Source organism: Malaya genurostris, chromosome 1, assembly GCF_030247185.1.
Source record: "Malaya genurostris strain Urasoe2022 chromosome 1, Malgen_1.1, whole genome shotgun sequence".
Classification (NCBI taxonomy): domain Eukaryota; kingdom Metazoa; phylum Arthropoda; class Insecta; order Diptera; family Culicidae; genus Malaya; species Malaya genurostris.
The window spans coordinates 14,783,445-14,806,938 of record NC_080570.1 but is presented as its reverse complement, the minus strand read 5'-3'; the positions used below and the strand labels follow the sequence as shown (position 1 = coordinate 14,806,938).

General features: G+C 31.4%; 1 protein-coding gene across 3 annotated transcripts in view; it reads right to left on the bottom strand.

Moving 5' to 3' along the window:
- Positions 1-23,494, bottom strand: part of LOC131433088 (ankycorbin-like) — a 174,908-nt gene that overhangs the window by 109,183 nt on the left and 42,231 nt on the right. For 2 of the 3 annotated variants that reach the window (XM_058599879.1, XM_058599897.1), the window contains exon 1: positions 15,755-16,131. The exons of the other annotated variant lie outside the window; for it this stretch is intronic. The gene's annotated coding sequence lies outside the window, so the exon portion shown is untranslated. Of the gene's footprint in view, positions 1-15,754; positions 16,132-23,494 lie in introns of those variants that run through there. 3 annotated transcript variants of the gene reach the window in all.

Genomic DNA, 23,494 nt, shown 5'->3' with positions numbered 1-23,494 from the left:
AACACTACCGCCTTTACGAACGAAGCACACAGCGTGCTTTGTTCAATTTCGTGTACTAGAAAACGAAAACTTTTCAAAACTGCACTGAAAATCCAATCACAAAGTTGAAACATACTGCTTGAAAAGTTTTACTACATATTTTACATGAATTTCTTTAACAGCAGTTACAGGAGCGCAGGTTTTCGTTTGGTTTCATTGTCGTTTAATTGATTCAACTATAAATGTTTGATCACCTCCCTGCACAATTTCAACTTATCCCGATCAGTGCCGAAGTAGCAAGAAATCGAAGATTCTGGCATTTCAGAACTTCGGAAAACAAGAATTCAGGAAGTCAAATAATTTGGAAATCCAGGAAGTCATAAAATTAAGAATTTTTCGAGATAAAAATCTCAATAATTTAGAAGTTATATACCCAAAAAATCAAGAAATCTGGAATTTAGGAACTCAGATGCTCAGAAATCCAAGATTTTGGAAATCTGTCAAGTCAAGAGCTTGTGATATCAAAAACTTGGGAAATTTTGAATTTAGGAGCTCAATAACTTAGGGCACACTGCAATTTATTTATTAAGTAGTAAGGAAAAAACTCACTGGAGCTTAGATTCTGTCATTCTCCTTCTCATCATTTGTATCAATAGATTACATACATTCAAATGATACTTATCATTATCCTAATATAAAACTTCAACGCTAACGCTAGTCATGTATAGTGATAACGCTACAAAAATAGTTTTTTTTACAGTATTGCGAGGTAAATGAAGATTGAGCTCGAAAGAGCAACCGTTTACATACTGGAGACTGGTTCATTGAAACCGTAGTTAGTTCTAGCGCAAGGAATTCAGAGAAAATGATTGAATTGCAACTCACGACAATGGATGTCAATATTTAGCTGTTTTAGGAGATTACTTCTAAATCCTTCGGAACATTTTGAAGCATTTAGTACCATCCTGTGAACGTTGCACCAATTGAAGAATACACTCAATTATCAGGATTCTTGATGAGATGAAATTGTTAATTGGCAAAAGATAGCTTCACGCACTTCCACGACAAATTTAAATCGTTGAGATATATTAGATATATGAACGGCCCCAGATGGCTGCCTTGAGGGACTCCGGAACTTGCGATGAATGGTGGAGTAACATATTTTCACTGACATGTTATGTTGCTACGACCCGTCAGGTATGATTCGAGCCAATTAAGGAACCCAGTAAATCAAATTTTAAAGATTCCGGTACAAACACCACTCAAAACTCAAAATAACAGAACACGGAACACTATAATGGATTTCAAGGTTTCAGGAATTCTTGAAATTCTGGTCTCAGCAATACAAGGTCTGAGAAATTCGGAAGTTCAAGAGATCAGGAACTCGAGAAGTCGTATATTATGCGATTCAGGAAAAATATAAAATCATGAATTTCAGAGTATTTGATTTGAAGCTTCGAGAACTCCATAATACAAGAAGTTATTCAGGAACTCTGGAATTCAGTTTCATCGAGTTCGGAAAATCAGAAATTCTGGAGGAAAGTTCAGGAACGTAGGAATCCAGGAACTGAAGAACGTGGGATTATGGAGTTTTTGGTCTCGAGATTCGAATTTAGGATTTTCGGTTCGGTTTTAGATTTTAGATTTTAGATTTTAGATTTTAGATTTTAGATTTTAGATTTTAGATTTTAGATTTTAGATTTTAGATTTTAGATTTTAGATTTTAGATTTTAGATTTTAGATTTTAGATTTTAGATTTTAGATTTTAGATTTTAGATTTTAGATTTTAGATTTTAGATTTTAGATTTTAGATTTTAGATTTTAGATTTTAGATTTTAGATTTTAGATTTTAGATTTTAGATTTTAGATTTTAGATTTTAGATTTTAGATTTTAGATTTTAGATTTTAGATTTTAGATTTTAGATTTTAGATTTTAGATTTTAGATTTTAGATTTTAGATTTTAGATTTTAGATTTTAGATTTTAGATTTTAGATTTTAGATTTTAGATTTTAGATTTTAGATTTTAGATTTTAGATTTTAGATTTTAGATTTTAGATTTTAGATTTTAGATTTTAGATTTTAGATTTTAGATTTTAGATTTTAGATTTTAGATTTTAGATTTTAGATTTTAGATTTTAGATTTTAGATTTTAGATTTTAGATTTTAGATTTTAGATTTTAGATTTTAGATTTTAGATTTTAGATTTTAGATTTTAGATTTTAGATTTTAGATTTTAGATTTTAGATTTTAGATTTTAGATTTTAGATTTTAGATTTTAGATTTTAGATTTTAGATTTTAGATTTTAGATTTTAGATTTTAGATTTTAGATTTTAGATTTTAGATTTTAGATTTTAGATTTTAGATTTTAGATTTTAGATTTTAGATTTTAGATTTTAGATTTTAGATTTTAGATTTTAGATTTTAGATTTTAGATTTTAGATTTTAGATTTTAGATTTTAGATTTTAGATTTTAGATTTTAGATTTTAGATTTTAGATTTTAGATTTTAGATTTTAGATTTTAGATTTTAGATTTTAGATTTTAGATTTTAGATTTTAGATTTTAGATTTTAGATTTTAGATTTTAGATTTTAGATTTTAGATTTTAGATTTTAGATTTTAGATTTTAGATTTTAGATTTTAGATTTTAGATTTTAGATTTTAGATTTTAGATTTTAGATTTTAGATTTTAGATTTTAGATTTTAGATTTTAGATTTTAGATTTTAGATTTTAGATTTTAGATTTTAGATTTTAGATTTTAGATTTTAGATTTTAGATTTTAGATTTTAGATTTTAGATTTTAGATTTTAGATTTTAGATTTTAGATTTTAGATTTTAGATTTTAGATTTTAGATTTTAGATTTTAGATTTTAGATTTTAGATTTTAGATTTTAGATTTTAGATTTTAGATTTTAGATTTTAGATTTTAGATTTTAGATTTTAGATTTTAGATTTTAGATTTTAGATTTTAGATTTTAGATTTTAGATTTTAGATTTTAGATTTTAGATTTTAGATTTTAGATTTTAGATTTTAGATTTTAGATTTTAGATTTTAGATTTTAGATTTTAGATTTTAGATTTTAGATTTTAGATTTTAGATTTTAGATTTTAGATTTTAGATTTTAGATTTTAGATTTTAGATTTTAGATTTTAGATTTTAGATTTTAGATTTTAGATTTTAGATTTTAGATTTTAGATTTTAGATTTTAGATTTTAGATTTTAGATTTTAGATTTTAGATTTTAGATTTTAGATTTTAGATTTTAGATTTTAGATTTTAGATTTTAGATTTTAGATTTTAGATTTTAGATTTTAGATTTTAGATTTTAGATTTTAGATTTTAGATTTTAGATTTTAGATTTTAGATTTTAGATTTTAGATTTTAGATTTTAGATTTTAGATTTTAGATTTTAGATTTTAGATTTTAGATTTTAGATTTTAGATTTTAGATTTTAGATTTTAGATTTTAGATTTTAGATTTTAGATTTTAGATTTTAGATTTTAGATTTTAGATTTTAGATTTTAGATTTTAGATTTTAGATTTTAGATTTTAGATTTTAGATTTTAGATTTTAGATTTTAGATTTTAGATTTTAGATTTTAGATTTTAGATTTTAGATTTTAGATTTTAGATTTTAGATTTTAGATTTTAGATTTTAGATTTTAGATTTTAGATTTTAGATTTTAGATTTTAGATTTTAGATTTTAGATTTTAGATTTTAGATTTTAGATTTTAGATTTTAGATTTTAGATTTTAGATTTTAGATTTTAGATTTTAGATTTTAGATTTTAGATTTTAGATTTTAGATTTTAGATTTTAGATTTTAGATTTTAGATTTTAGATTTTAGATTTTAGATTTTAGATTTTAGATTTTAGATTTTAGATTTTAGATTTTAGATTTTAGATTTTAGATTTTAGATTTTAGATTTTAGATTTTAGATTTTAGATTTTAGATTTTAGATTTTAGATTTTAGATTTTAGATTTTAGATTTTAGATTTTAGATTTTAGATTTTAGATTTTAGATTTTAGATTTTAGATTTTAGATTTTAGATTTTAGATTTTAGATTTTAGATTTTAGATTTTAGATTTTAGATTTTAGATTTTAGATTTTAGATTTTAGATTTTAGATTTTAGATTTTAGATTTTAGATTTTAGATTTTAGATTTTAGATTTTAGATTTTAGATTTTAGATTTTAGATTTTAGATTTTAGATTTTAGATTTTAGATTTTAGATTTTAGATTTTAGATTTTAGATTTTAGATTTTAGATTTTAGATTTTAGATTTTAGATTTTAGATTTTAGATTTTAGATTTTAGATTTTAGATTTTAGATTTTAGATTTTAGATTTTAGATTTTAGATTTTAGATTTTAGATTTTAGATTTTAGATTTTAGATTTTAGATTTTAGATTTTAGATTTTAGATTTTAGATTTTAGATTTTAGATTTTAGATTTTAGATTTTAGATTTTAGATTTTAGATTTTAGATTTTAGATTTTAGATTTTAGATTTTAGATTTTAGATTTTAGATTTTAGATTTTAGATTTTAGATTTTAGATTTTAGATTTTAGATTTTAGATTTTAGATTTTAGATTTTAGATTTTAGATTTTAGATTTTAGATTTTAGATTTTAGATTTTAGATTTTAGATTTTAGATTTTAGATTTTAGATTTTAGATTTTAGATTTTAGATTTTAGATTTTAGATTTTAGATTTTAGATTTTAGATTTTAGATTTTAGATTTTAGATTTTAGATTTTAGATTTTAGATTTTAGATTTTAGATTTTAGATTTTAGATTTTAGATTTTAGATTTTAGATTTTAGATTTTAGATTTTAGATTTTAGATTTTAGATTTTAGATTTTAGATTTTAGATTTTAGATTTTAGATTTTAGATTTTAGATTTTAGATTTTAGATTTTAGATTTTAGATTTTAGATTTTAGATTTTAGATTTTAGATTTTAGATTTTAGATTTTAGATTTTAGATTTTAGATTTTAGATTTTAGATTTTAGATTTTAGATTTTAGATTTTAGATTTTAGATTTTAGATTTTAGATTTTAGATTTTAGATTTTAGATTTTAGATTTTAGATTTTAGATTTTAGATTTTAGATTTTAGATTTTAGATTTTAGATTTTAGATTTTAGATTTTAGATTTTAGATTTTAGATTTTAGATTTTAGATTTTAGATTTTAGATTTTAGATTTTAGATTTTAGATTTTAGATTTTAGATTTTAGATTTTAGATTTTAGATTTTAGATTTTAGATTTTAGATTTTAGATTTTAGATTTTAGATTTTAGATTTTAGATTTTAGATTTTAGATTTTAGATTTTAGATTTTAGATTTTAGATTTTAGATTTTAGATTTTAGATTTTAGATTTTAGATTTTAGATTTTAGATTTTAGATTTTAGATTTTAGATTTTAGATTTTAGATTTTAGATTTTAGATTTTAGATTTTAGATTTTAGATTTTAGATTTTAGATTTTAGATTTTAGATTTTAGATTTTAGATTTTAGATTTTAGATTTTAGATTTTAGATTTTAGATTTTAGATTTTAGATTTTAGATTTTAGATTTTAGATTTTAGATTTTAGATTTTAGATTTTAGATTTTAGATTTTAGATTTTAGATTTTAGATTTTAGATTTTAGATTTTAGATTTTAGATTTTAGATTTTAGATTTTAGATTTTAGATTTTAGATTTTAGATTTTAGATTTTAGATTTTAGATTTTAGATTTTAGATTTTAGATTTTAGATTTTAGATTTTAGATTTTAGATTTTAGATTTTAGATTTTAGATTTTAGATTTTAGATTTTAGATTTTAGATTTTAGATTTTAGATTTTAGATTTTAGATTTTAGATTTTAGATTTTAGATTTTAGATTTTAGATTTTAGATTTTAGATTTTAGATTTTAGATTTTAGATTTTAGATTTTAGATTTTAGATTTTAGATTTTAGATTTTAGATTTTAGATTTTAGATTTTAGATTTTAGATTTTAGATTTTAGATTTTAGATTTTAGATTTTAGATTTTAGATTTTAGATTTTAGATTTTAGATTTTAGATTTTAGATTTTAGATTTTAGATTTTAGATTTTAGATTTTAGATTTTAGATTTTAGATTTTAGATTTTAGATTTTAGATTTTAGATTTTAGATTTTAGATTTTAGATTTTAGATTTTAGATTTTAGATTTTAGATTTTAGATTTTAGATTTTAGATTTTAGATTTTAGATTTTAGATTTTAGATTTTAGATTTTAGATTTTAGATTTTAGATTTTAGATTTTAGATTTTAGATTTTAGATTTTAGATTTTAGATTTTAGATTTTAGATTTTAGATTTTAGATTTTAGATTTTAGATTTTAGATTTTAGATTTTAGATTTTAGATTTAAATTTTAGATTTTAGATTTTAGATTTTAGATTTTAGATTTTAGATTTTAGATTTTAGATTTTAGATTTTAGATTTTAGATTTTAGATTTTAGATTTTAGATTTTAGATTTTAGATTTTAGATTTTAGATTTTAGATTTTAGATTTTAGATTTTAGATTTTAGATTTTAGATTTTAGATTTTAGATTTTAGATTTTACATTTTAGATTTTAAATTCTAGATTTTAGATTTGATTCAAATAGTGTGTCGTCTAACCAAATGCTAGTCCAGGTAAGATTCGCTAGGACACGCAGTTTTTCTCCTATACTTTTTTCTGTTCTGCTAGAAAGCAGAAAACTTTTTCTTATATTTTTTGCTTCTACTTGCACTCCTTCTATTCAAGCAGAACCAAAGGCTCGTGTCTCGACCAATCATTGACAAACTTTGCCCGAAGCAGGCTAGTTGAAGACGGAGACCGGACGGATGAGCGAATCTTGGTTCGAGAAGAGTAGTCGATTGGAGAAAAAATACGCTCCAACCCTGACCGACCGAGCGTGGCAGGTCCGCAGGTACGCAGGAAAAACTTTTGTCATTTTCTACTCATGCTAACTTTGTTTTCTGGCCATCGAAGCGCGGGACTTAATGCAAAGCAAGAAACCGTCTTGAAATCTCCGGGAGGGCCGGTGTTTTTGCCGGATCCGGTACGGTAGCCACGCGAAACGAAGGGAGTTGCACTTTTCTTTCTCGCTCGAGTGACTGGCAACGGAAGGGAGGACGAACGGGAATTCCGGAGGATCTACTGTTAAGTGGATTAATTCACTACTTCGTTTTTTTTTTCGTCGTCGTTCGACTTGCCAAGAGCTGTTCCGTCCCATTTCCGTTGGAATTTTCATCAAAAGTTTTACGCTTTTTCTCTCTCTTTCTGTACCTGAAGGCGATTGGGAAGTGCACCAGCGTTTCGAAACCGGGGGCCGCGGCTAAGCTCAGATTGGATGTACATCAGCGCTCAATGATGACTGAGTAAGATTCGTTTCGCTTCTTTCCGCCTTCGTTTCCTCGGTTCCACCGTCGAAACCGCCACCGACCGACCGACCGACCGACCCAGGTTTGATGCTGCTGTAAAGTGCGAATGAAAAGTGCATAAATTGAATGTCGTTCAATCTGTCCCGGAGCAAATCCTGGTGGCGGCGAACGAAGGTGACGACGACGGGAAGGACGACATTCGCTACTCCAAAGTGTTTCTCCGGTACGATCGGTGTGCAGTGATAAGTTGCGAAATGAATTGCATGACTTGAGATTGACTTTGGCGCTGGAAAAATGAGTCCCATTTTCGCTTCGGTGATTTTCAGTTCCTCCTAACGATGCACTGTCTAATCGAATTCGTCGTTGCCGGTGCGTATGATTGGTGCGGTGCGCCGAGGGTCGGAATTTTTTCATGGTTGGTGCTAATTCTGGTTTGCAAGTGGAAACATGCCAGTGTCAACAGGTAACCGAGGAATTGTTCCAGCTTCAGGTTGAGTTGGGTTGCAAATTTCCATAAGTTTAAATTTTTGGTTTCAGATAATAGCTGATTATTTTTAGAAATGATTTGATGAGTCGAAAATTCTATAAATCAGGTTTTACGAGATTAAAAATATTGACTGAGTGGGTAATGTCAGAGACATAACCGATTTGACGTGAAGCACTGGAAATTTGAATGTTAATTTAAATCCAACCAGTACCAATCGATGTTTTCAAAGTGAACTAGCAAAAAAAAAGGAATTGTAGTGTACAAGACACGACAATTCATTAATTTAAAACGCAAAAATAATGCAAATTGCTATCCCCATCGATTTCAACGAAATTGTTTGATACCATTGCAACCGACGATGTACAAACAAATGATAAATTCATTCGCGGTTTTGTTTTAGCAAATACCAGAACACAAATGAAAATTGATTGTGGTAACAGGCAAATCGTTCGATCTGTCATTTTTCATTTGCTGTTTTTTTTTAATTCCGCAAAGTCGAGCACAACTGAATGGCGGCATACGTTTGCTGAATCCACTCATAAGCCGCTTCAAATTTCATTATTAATCGAAATTTGTATTCCGAGGGTTCGGAGACTTATTGACTCTGACTATTCTGGATTTGGACACCTTTGGACTTTTGAACTCACTTCTGGAGTCTTAAATCTTGAACTTTCAAACTTCTGTACGTTGGAATTTACGGACTCCTGATCTCCTGGACGCTGGGAATCATTCCCTAAAAGTTGTTTTGGATTTTAGCTCCACTAGACTTCTAAATTGTGGGACTTCTGGATTCATAAACTCTGAGACTCTGAATGAAATGAAACCAATCGACTTTGCCTCTTCTACATTCAGGATACCTTGGAATCTTGATTCGCATACGGTATACCTTGGAACTTTAAAACCCATGGACTCTAAGAATCCCAATCCGACCACTAGACTCTAGAACTCATAGACCCCGGTGCTTTTGTACTTTGGGACCTCGTAACATAATGAAGTTTCGTAGCTCCTGAATTCTGAGACTTCTACAATCTAGGATTTCTAAACTTTTGAACTATGAAACTTCTCAACTTTGTGATTCCCGAAAGTTGGGACTCCTCAGCCTCCATTATTCCGGAATTTTGACTCGTGAAATAAGTAACTACTGTGCTCTGGGAATCTTTGTAGCTCCTAGACTCTAAGACTCCTAAAATCTGGTATTCCTGAACTTTTGTACTTTGAAACTTTGTAATTCCTGGAAGTTGGGACTCCTAAATCTCTAATATTTCAGAATTTTCACTCTTCTAAATTCAATAACTACCTTATTCAGGGATTCTCGAGGACTCCTGATCTCTGAGACTCCTAGAATCTGGAATTCCGGAACTTTTGGACTTTGAAACTCCTCAACTTTGTGGTTCCTGGAAGTTGGGACTTCTAAGTCTTCAATATTCCTGAATTTTGACTACCGTGCTCTGGGAATCTTTGTAGCTCCTGGACTCCAAGGCTTCTAAAATTTGGGATTCCTGAGCTTTTGGACTATGAAACTCTTTAGCTTATGATTTCTGGAAGTTGGGACTCCTAAAACTCAAATATTCTTGAAAGTCCACTCTTCTGAGCTACCCTACTCAGGGATTCTCGAAGACTCCTGGTCTCTGAGACTACTAGAATCTGGGATTCCGAAGCTTATGGACTTTGAAACTCCTCATCTTTGTAGTTTCTGGAAGTTTGGACTAATAAGTCTTCAACTCTAAATTTGACTCTCGTGAAATCATTAACTACTGTGTTCTAATATATTTGTAGCTCCCGGACTCTAAGACTCTTGAAATCTGTGATTCCTGAACTTTAGAGCTATGAAACTCCTTAGCTTTTCGATTTCTGGAAGCTGGGACTCTAAAATGCTTGAATTTTCACTATTCTGAATTTAATAACTACCCTACTCAGAGATTCTTGAACACTCCTGGTCTCTGAGACCCTAGAATCTGGAATTCCGGAACTTTTGGACTTTGAAGCTCCTCAACTTTGTGGGACTCCTAAGTCTTCAATATTCCTGAATTTTAACTCTCGTGAAATCATTAATTACCGTGCTCTGGAAATCTTTTTAGCTCCTGGATCCCAGAAATCTGAGATTCCTGAACTTTTGGACCTTAGGTTAGGTTTATGACTTCTGGAAGTTGAGACTCCTAAAACTCTAATGTTTCTGAATTTTCACTCTTCTGAATTGAATAACTACCCTACTCAGGGATTCTTGAGGACTTCTGGTCTGGGGATTCTTGAGTCCTAGAATCTGGGATTCCGGAACTTTGAGACGTTTAAACTCCTCAACTTTGCGATTCCTGGAAGTTTGGACTCTCAAGAAATAATGAGCTTCCGTACTCTTGGATTTTTCAAAACACCTGAACTCTAAAATTTCTAAATTTTGACTCTCCTGAAAATATGTACTGTCGCAATATTGAAGACTCCTAGATTCTAAGACTCCAGGAACAAACTTAGACACACATCTTAAACTCTGAGAATCTTGGACTACAAAGCCTCCAAAGCCAGGGAGTTCATGAACTTAGGAGAACAAAAATGCAGGATATTCTTTAGGATCTAGTCTCATAATTCATCAGTCCAAGATCCAACTCACTGAGGAGGAGGAGTTCCAGGAGGTCTTGAATTCAGGAGAGTCAAAATTTGGCTTCCCAGAGCTCAAAAATTCCAACGACCTAGAATCACATAGTTAAGGCGTTCCGAAGCCATGGAGTTCAGTTGAATCGAAGTGTCGGAATCCCAGAGCCCATGGACTTTCGTTGGGGTCTCCCAGGAGCTCATAAATACAGGAAAGATAAAATTCAGGAATAGTATAGTTTAGAAATTACAGAATTACCAAGCTTCTAAGTCTGGAAAATTCAGAAACCAGAAGTTCTTGAATTTAGGTGAGCCTAAATTCCGAAATATAAGAGTATTAAAACAACCAGGAATCCATCCAGAGTCTGGAATTCTGGACCTGGACTCTGAACCGAAACTCTGATCATGGACTAGAACTCTGGACAAGAATTCTGAACCAGGATTCAAATCACCTGGTTTTGGGACCGGGATTCTGGACTTGAATTTTGGATCAGGATTCTGGGGCGGCATTGTGAAACCGATTCTGCGATTCAGAACCTAGATTCTGGACCAAAACCTGGAGTGTTGGAACTGGATTCTAGAACGAAATTATGAACGTGGTTTTCGATTCCGAATCTGAACTCTAAACTTGGATTTTTAATTAGGTCCCATAATTTGAATCTTGGACCTGGTTTTTGAACCGGAACTCTGAATCTGAGTTCTAAACCTAATCTTTGAGCCGAAATTTTGGATCTGGTTTCTGAACTTGAATTCTGGATTGGGATTCTAGGCGTGGATTTAGGATCAGAAAACTGGTATTCTGGGCCCGAATGCTAGACCTAGACTTCTGAACCTGGGTTTTGTACCCCAACGTGGTATTCTGAACATATGTCCTGAAATGGAATTTTCTATACCTTCTTTTCAAACCAGACCGCTGGAGCTGGATTCTAAACCGGAATTGTGGACCTGAACTTTGAATCAGGATCCGAATTGTGGACTTGAGTCTAAATTATGAAACTGAATTGTTAATCAGAATCTGGATTTTGAACCTGTATAAACCTAGAATCAAAACCTGTAACGGGATTTCTTACCAGTGAACTTGAATTCTGAACCTAGACTTCTTGACCGGTATTCTGGAACTGGGTTATGGAGTTTCATTTTCGAACTGAACTCCGGGACTGGATTTTGGATCGGGAATCTGTTTTTTTTTTTGGGCTTGAATTCAGAACTTTGATTCAAGACCTAGGTTTTCGGTTTGAGTTTTAAACCTCCCTGGGGATACGGGAACTGAACCATATTGAAATTAAATCCTGGAAATCCAACTGCATACTAGGGACATGGATTGTAGACTTGTATTCTGACCCTGGATTCTAGTACTAAATTGAAGACTTGGATTCTTTGTCTGCTTTCTTTCCTGGTTTCTGGACCAGAATTCTGGATTTTGGCCAATTTTACTTGATTTAAATTCTTGACAGGAGAATTCTTGATGTAAATTTTGAAGGATTCTGCACTCGAATGCTAGACTTAGATTTCTAACCTGGATTCTGCACCTGAACTTGATATTGTGGACCTGGATTCAGGAGAGAAATATCGAAGTTGGACCAGGATTCTGAACCTGGTTTTTGAGCCTGAATTCTGAATTTCGGAACTGTCTTTGTGGGCCTGGACTCTGGGCCTGAATTTCGACTCTGGACCAGAATTTTTGACCTGGAAACTGGACTTCAATTCTAGATTATTGACATGAATTCTGAACCGGAATACTGTATATGAACTCTGAAACTGAGATCTGTACTGGGATTCTGGATCAGAATTATGAGACTTGATTCTGGGTCGGAATTCTGAACCTCGATCCTAGACCTGGATTCTGGATCTGGATTCTGCACTTGAATTCCTAACTGGAATTAAATCTGAATCTGGGTTTTGGAACTGAATTCTAGACCGTCTAGAAAGGGAATTAAGGAAATTGGAGATTCAAGTCTAGATTCGGGACCCTGGATGTTCTGAGGGTTTGTATTCTGGATTTGATTTCTGATCCTGGATTTGATTTTGAACCGGTGTTCGGGAGCATAATTCTAAACTAGCATTCTAGACCTGGAATCGGGATCAGAATTTAAGACCTAATTATTGAACCGAGGATACACTGGAATTACGGACTTGAATTCGAAACCTTGATTCTGGACCTGGAATTTAAACCTAGTTTTTGAACCACAATCCTGGGTCTAAATAATTTAAATTCAATCGAATCCTGACTCCCGGCTACTGACCTAATCTTCAAAACCTACGAACTCCACACTTCTAATTCACGACTGACGCCGGACTACCTTAAATTCGCAGCATTCCTCTTTCGCTCCGACCAAATACCAATGAGGCATGCGTGAAGCATTTCACGTGAAATAATCAAGCCACGACTGACTTATTAATGATCCTTTATTCATCTAGCCACCAACATGAAAATACACGTTGAATGAAGGGTTTTTTTATTTTGTTTGGTGGACTAACTTAAATTCGTTTTTTTTTTGTAACACAGTTTTTTTTTTATCTGATATAAAACTAAAAAAAATTTAGAAGAACGTTTTTTTTTTTCAACCCCAAACTGCTCTTACAATTCTGGTTTTACCTTTTTTTATATATATGAGAATTAGGTATACAATTCCCTCAAACTTTTTTTTTTGTCGTGAATACGACTTACTTTACTATGGGGTGCCTTTTCAAAATTAGCCATATGGAAGAATGGGCAGAACTTAATCGTGAATATCTCGACTTGTACTAACGGCAGCAACATAATTCTTTCACCATTGCATCAAAAATATGATCAGGAATTTAGGATAATATGTTGAACAGTATGAGATAACCACAAACAACTCAAAAATAAATTTTCTAAAACTTTGAAAACAAGGCGGAAAATTCATCACTTTTGCTTAGCTTTTTCGCGCAAGGACGACGATTTTGAGGTAGTCAGGAATATATCCTCATCTGAATGCGTATAAAAGGGGAACCGTGGTCGAAAATCGATCATTTCTTCTTGTGTGTTGGATGGAAGCAGACGTCGTGAGAATGATTTATCATTTACTTTCCGGTCGCCGAGCTAGCGATATCATCAACCAGCAGCGACGGAGAGTGCACCTTCTGTGTGGTTAAAACCTCAAACGCTCAGGTAGCAACTCTCATTCGCATTCTGAAACTGGATTCTGGAACTATATTCCGGAACTGATTTCAGTTTCGAAATTGTAGTTCTAGAATTGCACCTAAATTCTGAGTCTGCTCTCAGTTCGAAATTTAGTTCTTGAGCTCAGGTCCAGTTCCTTACTCCAGAATTCTTCTATTCGGTTCTTTTTAGAATCATAATAATACTCCCAAAGAATTATGAGAAATTTTACTTTACTATACTCTATACAACCTATTTTGGTAGTCGTGGCGAAAACTCGTCTTCAAGTTTCAAGGCTTAGTTCCGAAATATGGGCTCAGAATTCAGAGCCTGCATGCTGAACTGGATTCTGGAAAAAGATTCCGGAGCTGATTTCAGTTTCGAAATTGTAGTCGACTAAAGTCCACCTGAATTCTAAGTCTGTTCTAAGCTCTGAATCTAGTTCATGAACTCAGGTCCAGTTCCTAATTCCAGAATTCTTCAAATCGGTTCTTTTGTCCTGAATACGACCTACTTTACTATGGGGCACCTTTTCAAAATTTACCCTGTACAAGAATGGGCAGAACTTTATCACAAATATCTTTTGATGTACTTAACCCAACAACATTTTTTTTTTCTAGAAGCTATCGGAAATATTATCAGGAATTCGTGATTAAATTTTCAACAGCGTGAAAAACCCATAAATAATTGAAAAACAAAGTTTTCTAAAACTTTTGGAAATAATGAGGAAAATTCATCACGCTTGCTTGCCTTTTTCGCATCCGGACGACGGTTTTGAAGTTGCCAGGCACATATCAGAATCTACTGAACAAATAGGAAAGGTAATCTTTTAATAAAAACTGTTCAACAAACTGGATGTCGAGGTGAGCTTTTCCCACCAACATCAGTAAGAACAAACCAAGTAAAATACGTGAAACGCTCAGGTCGTCCTCTCATTTGGATTTCGGTCGTCAGGAGGAGCAGTCGGCAATGAAAGTAAACCTTTGGCGTGGTATAAAGCCTCAAACGCTCAGGTCACAGATCCAGTTTTCAGGATAATTTGATTAGCTTTGTGCAAAATTCATTCGCAACAGTTTTTAATATTTTAGAGAATTACACAATTTGACCTTTCTGAATGCCAGAAATTTATCTCGCACGGCATTTTGATAACTTATTTCGAAAGTATAATGAAAAAGTGTCAGTTTTATTCGTATTCACGACATCCAGTTATGTCTCTGACATTACACACCCGTACTTTTTTAACTTTTAATTCGATTCAGTTCGACGAACTGAGCAAATGTCTGTGTTGTGTGCAGAACAAAGAGGCGTAAATCTTAGAGATTCCTAGACCGATTTGCAAATGAAAGGTCTCTTTTAAGTCAGAACAGTAATGTTTTCATGTTTTGATCCGTTGTTTACTTTGTGAGTGATTTTTCTGCAATATCTGTCATAATTGTCCTTGTAAACAAAATATGTTTTGAGACTTAGATTTCACACGGTAATAGCTTTTTCAACAAGCCATAGATTGTTTTTCTTCGCTGCGTTAGGATTTTGGAGTTTTTTTTCCTCAATGGCTTACTGTTAAGAAAGTGTAGCACAGTCATAAATAGCAGTTCTTCAATCGAAAAATATTACAACGAGAACGGAATAACCAAACACAAGAAATTGATTTGTTTAATGGAGAAAAAGCATGGAAACCCGTTAATATTTGAAGCGGAAAAGAATTCTGTTTGGTTTGTATCGTAATTCATTCCGAAACATTATTAACAAAGTTTCACAAACAGTTCAATCATCGAAGTAAACAGAGAGAGAGAGAGAGAGAAAAAAAATACCGAAACATTTCGCTCCCCTTTAAAATTCCCGTAGACATTCACCGTGGCAGCAAAAAAAACACAGTAGGCTGGGTACAAAGGTACAGCTGTTTCCATAGATCCCAACACGTCCACAACAAATCCAGCCTTGCCTCTCATTGCCTGCATTCCGATCCGTGCCGATGCCATGCCGGATCGAAGCCAAGGCCCACAAAAGCTGCTTTTGGCTGGCTTGAACGACGGAAACCACCACCACCAGCAGCAGTAGCAGCAGCAGCAACCCGCGTTTGAGGAGGCCAATAACGATTTTCACCAACGGATGTTACTCTCGGTTCCCTGTCTCCCCGCATCCCCGTGTAAGAACGAATGAGGACAGAAAATGAATGAATTATCCAGTTCAATACCACCGTTAGCAGCACCAGCAGCAGAGGTTCTGTCGAGTCCTAGATCGGGACCACTTAAATGGGTCAAAATCAACCCGAAACAGAGAAGCTCAACCGACGAGGCGAAATTTAAGACTGGTTCACATTCTTCACTTGCTTCGGAGACACTGAACTGATTCCCAACTGGCACTTCAATTTTTCAAACCGGGATCTTTGTCACTCGTTCCATTTTCGACGGATCACTGCATGATCGATGGGCCGCTTCGGTTTGAGGGAACCACAACACAAAAACATTAACAAGGATACCGACGAACTCGGTAATCCCAACCGACCGACCGACGGACCAACCGAAGAAAACCCACCCGTTCCGGTTCAAAGTGAGCTTTCGACTGACATAGTTCCACTTCGACGGCGGTAGTACTTCTAGTCGTAGTACCACTACCACCACCTACTAAATAATCTCCTCTTCAAAAGCGGCGGGTAGCGTGCTACTACCAATTGAGTCCAACACTCCAGTCGACCTCCAGTCACTTCCACAGTCTCTCGGGTTCCTGCGGTGTAAAAACAGTAAAAACGAAAAACACAACACGAGGAAACCTCAACGGCTTGAACGGCCAACTCTCCTGCAAGTGCGTGAGAGCTGAAAAGGCTCCCCTTTTTTTTAAAGGACCAACCGAAACGGTGTTGGTGAGTAACCTCCAGTAAGTTTCGATGAGTGTGAAGTGAAGACTTTGCCGTTAGGTGCTGGACCCAGTTGAGCGAGAGAACTGAACGGTTTCGAGAGAATCTAGCGGCTAAATATTAGCATAGCCTACTATTATTCTTCAAGATACGGGGCGCGCTGAACGAAAGAAAAAAAAATGGGGTCTCACTTGGTAACCTCCTGTCTGAGATTGTCGGTAACCTCGATTTGGCGCAGAAGTCGGCGAAGCAAAAAAACAACCAAAAACTCGCATTAATTACGCCTATTTCCTCAGCAGGTTGGCCTTGGCGTCGTTTGGTGTCACATTTCTCAAATTGTGTTGGAAGGTCGTTTGATAGTCGCGAAAACAAAAAACTCAACGATAATTGAAACGTAACGAGAGATAGAGATCGCCTCATGAAAACCAGTAGAAAATAAGTGGAAAAGCTTTTGGTTTCTGATTTCCTAATTAAAGCTAGGAATTTCAAGTAAGGTCCTCGGTATTTCTGCGAAGGAATTTACTGTCGCATGATTTCTTCAAATTAGCGAATATCTTTATTTGAATAAATTATTACAACAACACCACCGTGATCGTTGGATGTGAGTTGAATCAAGCTAATGTAACTCTGCTTATGTTTGCTAATCAGTAGTAAAAAAAGCTGCATTATTCATATTAAACTGAAACTATTGCGTTGCCTATTTATATGAGAAGAGTGATGCTAATTTAAAAAAACCCTTCTTAATCCACCTAGTGGTGTGATAATGCCTTTCTCTTCTTTCATAACAGTCTCATGAAAATATGTTTCATACTTTTATTAAATAATTTCGTATCTAATTTTGACACCAATTGATTCAGATTGATTCGAGTAGTTTACAAAACCATGCTTCAGTGTTTATGTCACACAGTCAGCATCATTTTTCCAAACTAGTGCTTGACATTTGCGTTGCCTATTTGTATGAGAACAGTGATGCTAATCTAAAAAAAGCCTTCTTAGTCCACTTAGTGGAATTTTCATATATCTTGAAAAATCACCATAGGGGGGGAATCGAAAAAATAATTTTGATACCAAAAGGCTTAGAATTACATGAAACGTCGAGATTTAGTGTCATCTCGAAAAAAAAATTTTTTTAATCAACTTTTTGGGACTTAGAGAGAATATCAAAATTTTCAAGTCCCAGAACGTTGATTTTTTCAAAAAAAAAATTTTTGAGATGACACTAAATCTCGACGTTTCATGCAGTTTTGAGACTTTTGGCATGAAAAAAATTTCGGTTTTGGGAATTTCATGTACTCCTCCCCCTATGATGCTTTTTCAAGATAGAAAATTGTCAAACCTTTACCACCGGGCAGCACCCCTTACGCATGTCCGATTTAGCTCAAATTTTGCATTAGGGCTCGTTTCGAGATGCTTAAACTTTTGAGCATTAGAGCTTTACGAAAATAGAGGTGATTCCAAAATTTTGGCACCCTTATGTATAAGAGCGGTAAAAATCAACGTGTTTTGTCGGTTACGTCACTTATACCTTTATATCTGTTTAACCAAAAGCCACAGCCATTTGGTCTTCGAACTTGATCAATGGTCCGATAGAAGCTTTCAAACGAGCCTAAGTTTGTTAAAATCGGTTCAGTCATCTCCGAGAATCTTGCGCGGTAAAAAAGCAACACGTTTTGTCGGTTACGTCTTTTATACCATCATATCTCCGAAACCAAAAGTCACAGCCATTTGATCTTCGAACTTGATCAATGACCCGACAGTAGCTTTCAAACGAGCCTAAGTTTGTTAAAATCGGTTCAGCCATCTCTGAGAAAATTGAGCGCGTAAAAATATCTTCGAAAGGTGCACACACATACACACACACACACAGACATTTTCCGATCTCGTCGAACTGAGTCGAATGGTATATAACACTATGGGTCTCCGAGGCTCCGTTCGAAAGTCGGTTTTTCCAGCAATGTTAATACCTTTCAATAGAGAAAGTCAAAAATCGTTGTTTTGGCACGATTTGGTTTCAGGCCACTACTCCAACTGTGCATGAGAATTTTGTGTCGATTAATTTAAACCCACAATTCATGTTCAGTACCCTGAGCTCCGTCCAATCGACAGTGAGAGAGTCGTCTACAACCGCCTTAATGAGCTCGAAAACCAATGGTGATTCCCAATCGTGACGGTAAGAAGCTCAGAGTTCAAAGAACCGAGATCGAAGATTTTAATTTTAGGTTTTTAATTTCGCGTCGAAAGTTTTGAGTTTTATCTTAGAATGTTAGGTTTTAGAATTAAAATTTTGAATAGTGACTATCGAGTACTGAGAATTGCGTATTAAGTTTTGATTTCACAATTTCCCAGTTTACAATCACATATTTTAATTTTCAGTTCTCAATTTTCAATTATATATTTTCAATTTTCCTTTTTTCGGGATGGGTGTAACTAGATGGGTTAGTCGATACCTTTCACGCAGCCCACCTGGGTTCGATTCTCAACCCCACACCTTGGGTCAGAAAGTTTTTCTGACCCGTAGAGGCGAATGATATTAAGGTTGAAAATCTATAATCTCAATAATCGAAACAAAAAAATGTTTCCTTTTAAATTTTTTATTTTAAAATTTCATTAGAATTTTTTATTCTCAATTTTCAGATCTTCATTTTCGCTTTTTTTTATTTTCAACTGAATTTTTCAACATTCCACTTAAATTTTTTTTTCAATTTCTTATTTTCAAATTTAAATCACAATATTCAATTTTCAATTTTCAATGTTTCAGTTCTCAATTTTCATTTTTAACTTTTAAATTTTAAATATTAAATTTTTCATATTCAATTTTCATTTTTATTTTTCGATTGTCAGTTTGTGATTTTCAATATTCAACTCTCAAGTTTTAATTTTGAAATTTCAATCACAGCACAATTGTCGTCTTTGACTCATCAGTGCATCAGTTAAATTGAAAATCGAAAATATAAATCAGTGCATAGAAGCTCTTGTTGAACTGTAACTGTGACGTAATGTTTCTGCTATTTTTTCAAAGCACTATTTTGTTTTGCATCTAAGTGCAATTTCTATACTGACGTGCCGAACGAAAACGTTGTTTCGACTTTTTTCTGGCCTTGATCATTCAAAAAACTTTACGTCTGCTAAGCGATTTATGTTGAACTGCTAGGTGACATCAGCAGTTATGCACTGGTTTCAATTTTCGATTTCGAATTTTTGATTCTTAATTTTCTAGTTTCAATTTATTATTTTCAATTTGTCAACTTTCAATTTTCGATTTTCAATGTTTGTTTTCAACTTTTAATGTTTAAATTTCAATCATAACTTTTGTTTTTTCAATATGCAGTTGTCAATTTTTAATGTTCACTGTTCAATTTTTAATTTTTATTTCTTAATATTCAATTTTCAGTTTTAAATTTTTAATTTTTGATTGTCAGTATTCAACTTTAAATTTTTAATCTTTGATTTTCAGTTCTCAATTTTCGATTTTTATTTTTCAATTCTCAATTTTCATCTTTCAATTTTTCAGTCTTTAATTTTCAATTCCTGTTTCCAATTTGAATTACAATTTTTGATTTGGAAATTGAGAATCAATTTCTCAGTTAAGTTCTAAATTCTTTCACTGTTAAATTTTCAATTTTAAATTTCCTAATATTAAATTTCAATTTAATCTCCCTTGATTTACAATTTTCCAGTCTTTAACTTTCAATTTTTTATTTCCAATTTTTAATTCTCAATTTCCATATTTCAATTTCTAATTTTCAACTTTCAATTATTCAATATTCCAGTTTATTTATAATTTTCAATTTTAATTTTCGATCTTCAATTTTTTATTTTCTATTTGTATCTTTCAATTTTTAATTTTCAACTCTGTATTTTCAATTCAGTTATTTTCAATTCTCAGTTCTCAATTTCTAATTATTTATTTTCATTTTTTTTTCAATTTTCAATCTCAACTTTCTAATTTCAATTTTCAGTTCTCGAGTTTTAATTTTCAGATCTCAATTTTTAATTTTCAGCACTCAATGTTCTATTATCTATTTTAAATTTTCGTTTTCAATTTATATTGTTTTATTTCTAGTTTTCAATTTTCAACTTTCAATTTTTAATTTTCAACTCGATTTTCTCAATTTTCAATCTTCGTTTTCAATTTTCAATCACAACTTCTATTAAGTTTTCAGTTTTCAATTTTCGGATTCGGATCTTCAATACGCATTTTCGCTTTTCAATTTCTGGTTTCCAATCTTCAACTTTCAATTTTCAGTTCTCGTTTTCAGTTATCAATTTTAAACCATAATTGTCAATATTCGATTTAACTTTGAATTCAATTTTTGTTTAATTTTTTGTTCAATTTTCAATTCTATATTTTCAGTTTTCAATGTTCGATATTCAATTTACACTTCTCAATTTTAAATTTTCAACTTTCAATTTTGAACTATCTATTTTCAACTTTCAATTTTCAGCTCTTACTTTTCATTTCTAAATTTTCAATTTTCAGTTCGCAATTTTCAATCTTCAACTTTCAATTTTCAGTTTTTATTTTCAGTTTTCGTTTTCAGTTATCAATTTTGTACCGAAATTGTCAATATTCGATTTAACTTTGAGTTTAATTTTTGTTCAACTTTCAATTCTGCATTGTCAGTTTTCAATAATCGATTTTCAATTACACTTCTCAATTTTAAATTTTCAACTTTCAATTTTGAACTATTGATTTTTAACTTTCAATTTTCAGCTCTTACTTTTCATTTCTGAATTTTCAATTTTCAGTTCGCAATTTTCAATCTTCAACTTTCAATTTTCAATTTTCAGTTCTCGTTTTCAGTTATCAATTTTAAACCATAATTGTCAATATTCGATTTAACTTTGAAGTTAATTTGTTGTTAAACTTTCAGTTCTATATTTTCAGTTTTCAATGTTCGTTATTCAATTTACACTTCTCCATTTTAAATTTTCAACTTTCAATTTCAAACTAACGATTTTCAACTATCAATTTTTAGTTCGCAATTTTCAAACTTCAACTTTCAGTTTTTAATTTTCAGTTCTTGTTTTCAGTTATCAATTTTGAACCGAAATTGTCAATATTTAACTTGGAGTTCTATTTTTGTTCAACTTTCAATTCTGCATTGTCAGTTTTCAATGTTCGATTTTCAATTTACACTTCTCAATATTTAATTTTCAACTTTCGATTATAAAATATAGATTTTCAATTTTCAATTTCCAGTTCTCAATTTTCATTTCTAAATTTTCAATTTTCAGTTAGCAATTTTCAATTTTTACTTTCTATTTTCAATTCTCAATTCTCGAGTTTTAATTCTCAGATCTAAATTCTTTCAATTTTGAACTTTCGATTTCCAGCTCTTAATTTTCATTTCTAAATTTTCTATTTACTGTTATCCAATTTCAATTATCTATTTTCAATTTTATACCATATCAACTCTCAAGTTTCGATTTCCAGTTCATGATTTTATATTTTAATCAAATTTCAGTATTCAATTTCCGATTTTCAATTTTTGATTTCAAATTTACTTTTCTCATTTTACAATTATAAATTTTCGATTTTCAATTTATGATTTTCGATTTTCAATTTAAATAATTTGATTTTCAAATCATAAGAGGTTAGATTTTAGAGTTGGAAGTTGATAGTTAAGAGTTTTGTGTTTTAAGCTTAGGATTTAAAGTTCAGAGTTGTGAGTTTGAAGCTTAGACGTCAAAGCTTATAACTTAGAGAATTTGAAGTTCAATTTTTAGAGTGTAACTCTACACTTCAGATTTCAAGGTTCAGAGTTTGAGTTCAGAATTTTTAAATTTAGGGTTTAGAGTTTTAAGCTCAAAGTTTTGTATTTTTTAGCGTTCAGAGATATTGGATTTAAAATTGAGAGTGTAGAGCTTAAAACTCAGAGTTTTCAATATTGAATTTAGAGTTTTAAGCTAAGAGTTTAAGGTTCAGAGTTTAGAGCTCAGAGAGTTCTGTGTTTAAAGTTTGGAGAGTAGAGTTCAAACAGTTCAAGTGTTTAAAATTTAGATTGTAATTTAAAGTTCAGAGTTTATGTTTTAGAATTTGAAATTTAGAACAGAGTTTTGTGTTTTAAGCTTGGAGTTTAAAGTTTTGAATTCAGAGAGCTTAAAATTTAGAGTGTAGAGCTTAATGTTCAGAGTTTAGAATTTTGAATTTACAGTTTCGAGTTTTAGACTTCAAGTTTAAAGTCAGAGAGTTTATAGTCTTAGTTTAGAGTGTTAAGTTTTAAAATCGGAGTTAAGTTTTTATAGTTTAGATTGTAGAGTTTAAAGTTTAGAATTCGAAGAGTTTAAAATTTACCGTGTAAAGTTAAAAGTTCAGATTTCAAAATCAAGAGCTTGGGATTCAGAATTTTAAGCTCAGGATCTATATAAAATTCAGAGAGTTTAGAGTGTTGAGTTTAAAGTTCAGTGTTTAGATTTTAGAATTTGAAGCTTGGAGTTGAGAGTTTTGTGATTGGAATTTAGAGTTCAAAGCTCAGAGTTTTCTGTTTTAAGCTTAGGGTTTTAGGTATGTTGGATTTAAAATTTAGAGTGTAGAGCTTAAAACTCAGAGTTTACAATATTGAATTTAGAGTTTTAAGCTACGAGTTTAAGGTTCAGAGTTTAGAGCTCAGAGTGTTTTGAGTTTAATGTTTGGAGAGTAGAGTTCAGACAGTGCAGAGTTTAAAATTTAGAGTGTAATTTAAGGTTCAGAGTTTATATTTTAGAATTTGAAGTTCAGAGCAGAGTTTTGTATTTTAACCTTAGAGTTTAAAGTTCAGAGTTTTGAGTTTGAAGTTTAGAGTTTATAGTTTAGAATTCAGAGAGTTTAAAATTTAGAGTGTTTGAGTTTAATTTAGAATTTTGAATTTATAGTTTAGAGTTTTAGGCTTTGAGGTTAAAGTTCAGAGAGTTTATAGTCTGAAGTTTAGAGTGTTGAGTTTAAAATTCAGAGATCAGTATTAATAGTTTAGATTTTAGAACTAGAAGCTTAAAGGTTAAAATTCAGAGTTTTGAGTTTGAAACTATGAGTTTAATGTTTTGAATTCAGAGAGTTTAAAATTTAGAGTGTAGAGTTCAAAGTTCAGACTTCGGATTCAA